This window comes from Chinchilla lanigera, unplaced genomic scaffold (genome assembly GCF_000276665.1).
Source record: "Chinchilla lanigera isolate Chin_1 unplaced genomic scaffold, ChiLan1.0 scaffold00004, whole genome shotgun sequence".
In the NCBI taxonomy this organism is placed as follows: domain Eukaryota; kingdom Metazoa; phylum Chordata; class Mammalia; order Rodentia; family Chinchillidae; genus Chinchilla; species Chinchilla lanigera.
The window spans coordinates 7,563,566-7,571,502 of NW_004955405.1; the positions used below are offsets into that span (position 1 = coordinate 7,563,566).

General features: G+C 37.8%; 1 pseudogene; it reads left to right on the top strand.

Annotated features, from left to right (window-relative positions):
- The first annotated feature begins 6,634 nt into the window (after positions 1-6,634).
- On the top strand, positions 6,635-7,096 carry LOC102016340 (annotated as a pseudogene).
- Positions 7,097-7,937: the final 841 nt, after the last annotated feature.

Sequence of the window (7,937 nt, forward strand, 5' to 3'; positions counted from 1 at the left end):
TGGAACTTCTAATGGTGGAGCCACATGGTCGGGACTCAGGTCGCTGGAGACAGTCCTGCGGCTGCTGCAGGGGTGCCAGGCTCTTGCTCTCATAAGGTGATCATGCCTCCTCTTTCCTGGGCTCCTGCCACAATGCACTGTGGCCACAGTCCCAACATGAAAGAGCACAGACACAGAGACTATGAACCTGAACAAATGCTTCCCCATTAAGTCAGTTACCTCAGACATTTTGTTGAGGCAAAGGAAAGATTACTCAGGTATAAAGCAGTGATATCACACAGGTCTTTATAAGAGGAAGATTAGATCAAAGTCTGTACTCAGAAGTGTGCCATAGGAAGTAGTGGTGATATGACGAAGAAGTCATGAACCAAAGAATGCTGGAGTTTTCTAAAAAATAAAGAGAAAAGGCAAAAATTCTTCTCTGAGAACTCAAAAAAAAAAAGACATCAATGTGTCAATCTGAGCACTGTAGACTCATTTCAGCCTTCTGACTTCCAGAATTATAATGGAATAGTTCTACATTGTGTTCAGTCACTAAAAGTACAATAATTTACTATATCTACTCAGGAACTAATACAGATGACTTCCAGGTCACATATTCAGGTGTGAGTGACCAATATTGGAGTAGAATTATAAGGCTTCACTTCCAGAAGTTTCCTCAGTAACACATGGAAACAGGGAAAAATGTGACTTTCTGAACAAATTTTACAAAAACTCTCAAAAAATAAATAGAGATCCCACCTCTACTATAAAGCACCAATAATACATTTATTCTCTACTCTCTCCAACAATTTTGATTGCATTTTTGTGTGTTAGCTTGCGAAGGCTGCTATAACAAAGTGCTACAGCTGGGTGGCTGAGACACAGAAATGTATTTCCCCTTGTTTCTAGAGGCTGGGAGTCCAAGCTCAAAATGTTGATGGGGCTGCTCTCTTCTGAGGAACACTTTACTCCTCTCTGAAGGTAGATGTCTTCTTGTGTGTCATTACACGGTTTTTTTTTTTTTTAATGTGTTTCTGTATTATAATCCTTTTTTTGTAAGAAAATCATCCATATTGATTTAGGGCTCACCACGAAAACTCATTCTGTCTTATTAACTCTGTATAAACCTTACCTCTCAATACAATCACACTTTGAAGTATCAGTGTTTATGATCTCCATGTATGAATTTGGGGCAGGGGAAGGACACAGTTTAGCCCATAGCATTATTGTATAGTGTTTATCACAGCTGTATAACTCTGTTTGGTTTTCATTTTCTCTCTCATGCTCTCACACTTGAGGATGAAGATACATGCTCATTGATCTTGTTTTCACTACAATTTCTATCATTGTTTTTATCTTGAACAGATGTTTAAAACATGCATAATTAAGTTATGATATTGGCAATCTACCTTTTCAAATGTCTGTTCCTCATTTTCTATAAAAGGTAATTAAGTGCCTAGTATTAAAGGCTAATGACTGTTCTACATTTCTGTTAGTAATTTCACGTAGTCATTCTTCCTGTCCCTATGACAGTGTACAGAATTTACACAATAGAACATGTTTTTTCTATGTGGAATATGTGTAGTTCTATCTCAAACAGAGAACATTTTAATAACCAAATAAATATCAACTATATCATTGCTCAATTCTCTATAAGTTGTGTTATATAAAAATTCACTCAGATTGTCCTACATATCTAACACTACACTAACATTAAATTTGACATAAATGAGATAAGCATTGTAATAATATTACTACGTAGTCAGGGATAATTCTGATTTTCAGGTCTTTATTAATAACATATTTAGGAAAACAACAGTGATGAGATTTATACAAAAGTATACTTGTGCTCATTCATTCATTCATCATACCTGTATATTATATATTTGAGAAGATTTATTATGTGCTTCTATGAAACCAGATAGATGTATATCCCTCAAGTAAGGGAGTGATAAAGAAAACCTTTAATGAAATAGTTCCATAAAGAGAGTTTGGTTGCAGTCCTAGTCAGTGTCACAGAAGCACTGTGAGGTGCTTACCGGGCTTTACCCAGGGGGTTTCACCTAGCAGAAGAGGGCAGGAAAATATTTATCTAGGAAATTTCCTTTTTGTGGAAGATTTTAAGCCAGACAAGGAGCCACTTGGTGAAAGCAAAAGAAACATTTCAGAGAGGGGGCAATGTAGGATGAAGCCCACTGGCAAGAAAGAGCTTGGGGATTAGAGGGATAAGAGGGCAGAATGGTAGTAGAAGTAAGGGGAACTGGGTGCGGAGGGGAAGAAATGGCGGAGGCTCCAGAAGGCATATAAAAGACTTTTGTCTTTACCTCCTGTATGGAAACCAACAGCTGGATTTCAAGTGGGAAGTGGCACACAACTGGATTAAAGTTTCCAAAGCACTATTACACTTGAGATTTAAAAGACACCAAAACGGACACAATAGTTCAGAGGCTGTACAGTCTCAGTGATGCTCAAGGAGAAGACGGTGACTTGAGGAGTGGGATTGGAAGCTCTTGCACACAGTTTCAGAAAGGTCAAAAGTGATTCAACACCATATATAAATGCCACTCTGTGCATATCTTAGCATGCTTATATGCTTATTTCTCAAGACATGTACCCTTAGAAACAGAGAAAAATAAACGTACAAGCTTGGTAGGGGGAGAGAGGTTGACAAAAAAGGAGAGGAAAAAATGGAGACTTTTAGTGCCAGGACAGAGATTTCTTATTTTTCATTTTTGAGTAATTATCTTAAACATGTATGTAATTTTGAATACCATGCCATATATTTGTATTGATTTACAATTAAAATAAAATAATTGTTCTTTCTAAAATCTTTTGGCAAAATCTTTGATGATGAAAGATATGCCACTTTTTCCTGAAACTTCTCAGCCACTAGATGGCCTCTTTTTCTTTCTGGGGTCCTTGCACTCCATTTTAGGAAGCTAAGCCTCCATCTTATCTCATTTGGCCCTGACAGTGGTCGAGTGGAAGCCACAGCAAGGAGACACACTGCCATTTTAGAGATGAGAAAGCTACATCTTAGATGAGCATGACAACATTGCATTGCTGTACGTGAATAGAGGTGACATTCTGCAACTATTGTAAACAAAAAACTATTTGTCAGATCTTAATAACAAGACTGAAACATATCAGAGGCTAGTTAATTTTCACATTACAGTATGGGGAAAATTATAATGTAATAAAACTCAATTGACTTCAAGGGCTAAGTCCGTATAGACTCTAGAATATAAATAGGTATTGCCAAGAGAAAGCTAAGATGGTCTCTTTCAAAATGCAGTTATTACACAGAATCAATTGCAATTTTAATAGAAATCATACTTTATCACAGGCAACATAAGAATTACCTACTGGTGAGTCAAGGTAAAATAGAAATAATAGCATCATTGCAAATAAAATAAAAGAGCACGTCCTTGGGAATTATCAGGGACCTTAGAGTTTTTGACACAAAATCTTGTATTTCATTCATTTCATGAAACTTCAATTAGTGTAAATGGTAAGAAAGACATGAAAGCTTTGAACATATATTTTATATAAAATACAAAATGTACTTTTGTAAAATACTCACATGAGAGAACTGTGGGGGGAAAAAAAACTTGTCAACAGCAGCAAGCTCTAAAACCCAGAGTTGAAAACTTGCAGAAAAATCCACAATTATTAGCCACAATTGTTTACATGCAATATGTTTGCATGAAAATAACTAGCATTTTGATGTTTGCAGATTTACTTACTGTGCAATGAATACAATTTGATTCCCTATAATTGCCACTGTTCCATAGACATTCAGGAATTGACGCTGGACATGAAAAACAAAGAAAAATTCTCTTTTCTTTTTTTTTTTTCCATTGTATTCTTTAAATTCTATTTTTGCTTTGACACCTTGCCAGGCTCTTTTCCCATCCAGAATAAAATAAAGTGAACTTGAGGTTTTACTAACTCTGAAACATATGCCAGTGAAAAACTAAAGTAAAAGCAACATAACAGTAGATATATTTCCTTCAGTTATGTTCTATAATGAAAGACTAAGAAAGTGTGTCAAACTTGGTTAAAAATAAAACAAAACATAAAATAATAATAAGAAAGATACAATAAGAAAATAGTTACTACACTGAAACAAAACCTCTATGTTTCACTGTCCAGAAAGCACCAAAACCAAGTTTTAAAATCTATATCCAAGTTGTCTGAGAGTTACATCAACAGTCTCCCATGTACGGCCTCTCCCAGAGAAAGAAAAGTATTAGGGGAGGAAACGATTGCCTTCAGAAGCAAAGGCATTCTGTGTGCTAATGGGGTTTGTAGAGCTTCCTCCATTGTTGCCATTTCAGTAGGAAACTGTTCCTTCCTGTTCTTACTTGCAAGTATTTACATGTAAGTAGTGAGTAGCAGGCAATTGTCAGAGATTGAAACTTGGACAATGAGAAAGATTGTGGTTTCTGTCTGAATACATCTTAAAATCACTTGAATTATCAGAGACAGAGAATGGGCAGAGTCTGGCGGTTATGCGTGTGAACTTCAGAGCTGGATGGCTGGACTCAAATCTCACCTTCACTGTCTAGTAATTACATAACCTTAAGCAAATCACTTGTGTTTCAGTGTCTGGAATTCTTCCTCTGCAGAACAAAGACAATGGTAGTCTCTCCTTGCTTTAATTCTGGTGAAGAATAAATGAGTAAGGGGAAATCCTCTAAATAAGAAGTACAGAAAGCATTGTTATTATGATGCAGTAAACAGACAAAAACCTAATTATGACTAAAAGAACTAACGTTTTAATTATTTTGTGCCAAGACTGTTGTTGATGATTTCTGGTACATTAGTTATTCCTGCTTATACTGCTTCGGCAGAGTACATGTTAAATTTCTGACATACTAAAGATGGGAAAGGAAGAAAGCAGGGATGTTGTGTTCCATGTGGAGCGTTTAATGAGTTCCTAGGGCTACCTTTGTTGTCTCTCCAAGAGTTTCTATGGTATCTTCTGCAGCTTCTACCTTCTAAGCAATATAATTATCTTCTCACTTGTCTGTCTTCCACAAAACATTGTAAATTCTGTGAAGACAGAATCTATGTTTTTGTTTTGTTCATTTACATATCATGAGTTCTTGGAATTGTGTCCCCAGCAGTGGGTCAAATAATATAAATTTGCTAAATATTCTAATCATTCTCTAAAATGGATTTTGTAGATTAAGTGCTCCAAAATTCATTTTTAATCATCATCCTCCTTTTCCACTGTACCATAGAAATTCAGAAACCCCATTACTTGTATGGCCTCTCTGATAATAGGGAATGACCCTGGGACACAGTTGTAGCCAATGGCTGTAAGTGGATCAGTGGTATAAGGGAAGAATAGTACGGGAAGACCTTGTGTTCCTCCAAAGGGGAAAAAAGAGGACAAGGTTGAGTCCTTCATCTCTTCTTTCTCTTTATAAAGCAGATGAGTTGTAGCAATACTGCATGACCACAAAGTAATAAGTACTGTGCTGAGTTCTGAATTGTGTTTGCTCACATTGCTGTTATGCTCTGATCTCTCAGAATGAGGATATATCTGAAAGTTAGCTCTACAGAGGTAATTGCCCACACTATGTCATTGGGCTATGACAGAATACACCCATTGTGCTTTAAAAAGAGTAGATAAGACCACGGGAGCCTAGGGGGAAGATCATATGAGGACAGGGGAAGATGGCCAGCTATAAGCCAAGAAGATAGCCTCAGAAGAAACTAGCACTCCCAACACCCTGCACTTGCACTTTTATTCTCTAGAACTGTGAGGAACTAAATTTCTGTTATCTAAGCTACCTAGAGGATAGTGTTATGCCAGCCCTAGCAATCCACTAAACATGTGGCCACAATCCAAAGGCTAGGATGATAACCCAGGAGATACTAAAGGCTTAGATAGGAAGACCAACCACAAAACCACTTATCTCCAGACTTTTCATGTGAAATAAGTATTTTGTACCATTCTGAGCCATTATAAGTAAGAGTTTTTGTGAACTTCATATAGTACTTAAATCTTCTTACTTTTTGTTTGATTCAACAGTGAGTTTGGCTTGCTTTCAGATATAGACATGAGAAGTATCCTAGATTAGTACGTTACTTGTTACTTATCTGTCCATATGAGGTAAACCAGCCATATTTAGATCAGAAATTCATTGGCAGCTGCAAATGGTGCATCAGGACAATGATTACTTTGCGACAAAATCCAATTTTTTTGAGCAGATCTTTTAACAATTAACATTTAACATCTTCTCTGAAAATGTAATTAAATGGATCCTAATACCTAGCTATCCCAACATTTCAATGTTTGTTTCCCATTGTTTTAATAAAGAACTTATTCCTGTCATCAAAGAACCCCATCTGAGCAAGAAAGGATTTTGCCAGACTCACATGAAGACATGAGTGGCACATAAAAAAGAAGGAAACAGGATGAAAAGTTCATAGAGAGATTGCAAATAGAATCATAAGAAAAAAAATCAGATCTACCTAAGTTTTATAAAGTGCTGCTAAAATATTTAACAGTGGTGTTATTATCGCATACTAGAGGCTTGTGTCACCCTACTAGCCACCCCAATTGAGGTGAGCATTTATCTCTTTCAAAAATCCTACTCCTACTCATCCTGCAATTGGCCTGAGGTGACCTGTGAAAATGCTTTGCTACTCTCTTGGCCCAGAAAATCCCACAAAATCATGCAAATCAAGGGACTCAAATCTTTGTGTTCACTTTAACAACACTTGTGAAACTGCCCAGGCCATCGAGGGTCAGCATATCCTGAAGGCCACCAAGTATGTGAAGGATGGCACATTAAAGAAGCAATGTGTGCCATTCCAGTGTTATAATGGTGGCGTTGGTAGGTATGCCCAGGCCAAACAGTGCGGCTGGACACAGGGTTTGTGGCCAAAGAAAAGTGCTGAATTTTTGCTGCACATGCTTAAAAATGTAGAAAGTAATGCTGAACTTAATAATTTAGATGTAGATTCTCTGGTCATTGAACATATCCCGGTGAACAAAGCATCCAAGATATGCCGCCACACTTACAGAGCTCATGGCTATATTAACCCATACATGAGCTCCCCCTGCCGTACTGAGATGATCCTTATTGAAAAGTAGCAAATTGTTCCTAAACCGGAGGAGGAAGTTGCACAGAAGGAAACGATAACCCAGAAGAAACTGAAGAAACAAAATTTTTATGGCATGGGAATAAATGAAGCATAAAATAAATGCAAATAAAAGTTAAAAAAAAAAAAAGTAAAGAAAAGAAACCCAACTCCCAGTTTCCTTCGGAAGAACTTCTCATTGTGATTATCAATAATACTAGTTTTCTGAGCCTCAGTTCCCCAGTCAGCAATTCCTGAGGCAAAGCTGGTGTGCGAGTGCAGGAAGAGGGCGAAGTGCAGCTGTAGGAAGTCAGGTGTGAGGGAAAAAGAAGGAAAACAGTGGAGAGCAGCAGGCTTGAGGTTATTTGTTGCTGAGCTACATCACGTTCCCAGGAAGCATATCTGGCTGCTCAGGCTCGAAGAAGATCTGCATGGAGCTACATGATGACATCATCTCAATATTCCAGGAGAGGGAGGGGCAGAGGATGCTCTTTCCTATTTTTTGTTTTTCTTTGATTAAATACTGCTTCATGAGCTCTGCCTCTCCTATTATTTTACACTTTGTTAACTACCTGATTTAAGGAGCTTTGGGGGAAGCTATCACTGCCATGACTTCAGAGGTCACACTGGCTCACATAGAAGAGCACAGCTTCTTCATCTCACACAGTGAGGACCCACTGCGCTGACATCGAAGCCTCACTTGCACGCTGGGAGCTGTGAGACCATGTGAATGTTCCACGTGGAGGTAAGTCTGTGACAGCATGGTTTCAAGCTCATTAAGAGAAAGAGAGCCATGATGGGGGCTACTCTGAATGGGAAGCAAGGCAAGTGACCACGTTATTGGCCAAGGATTT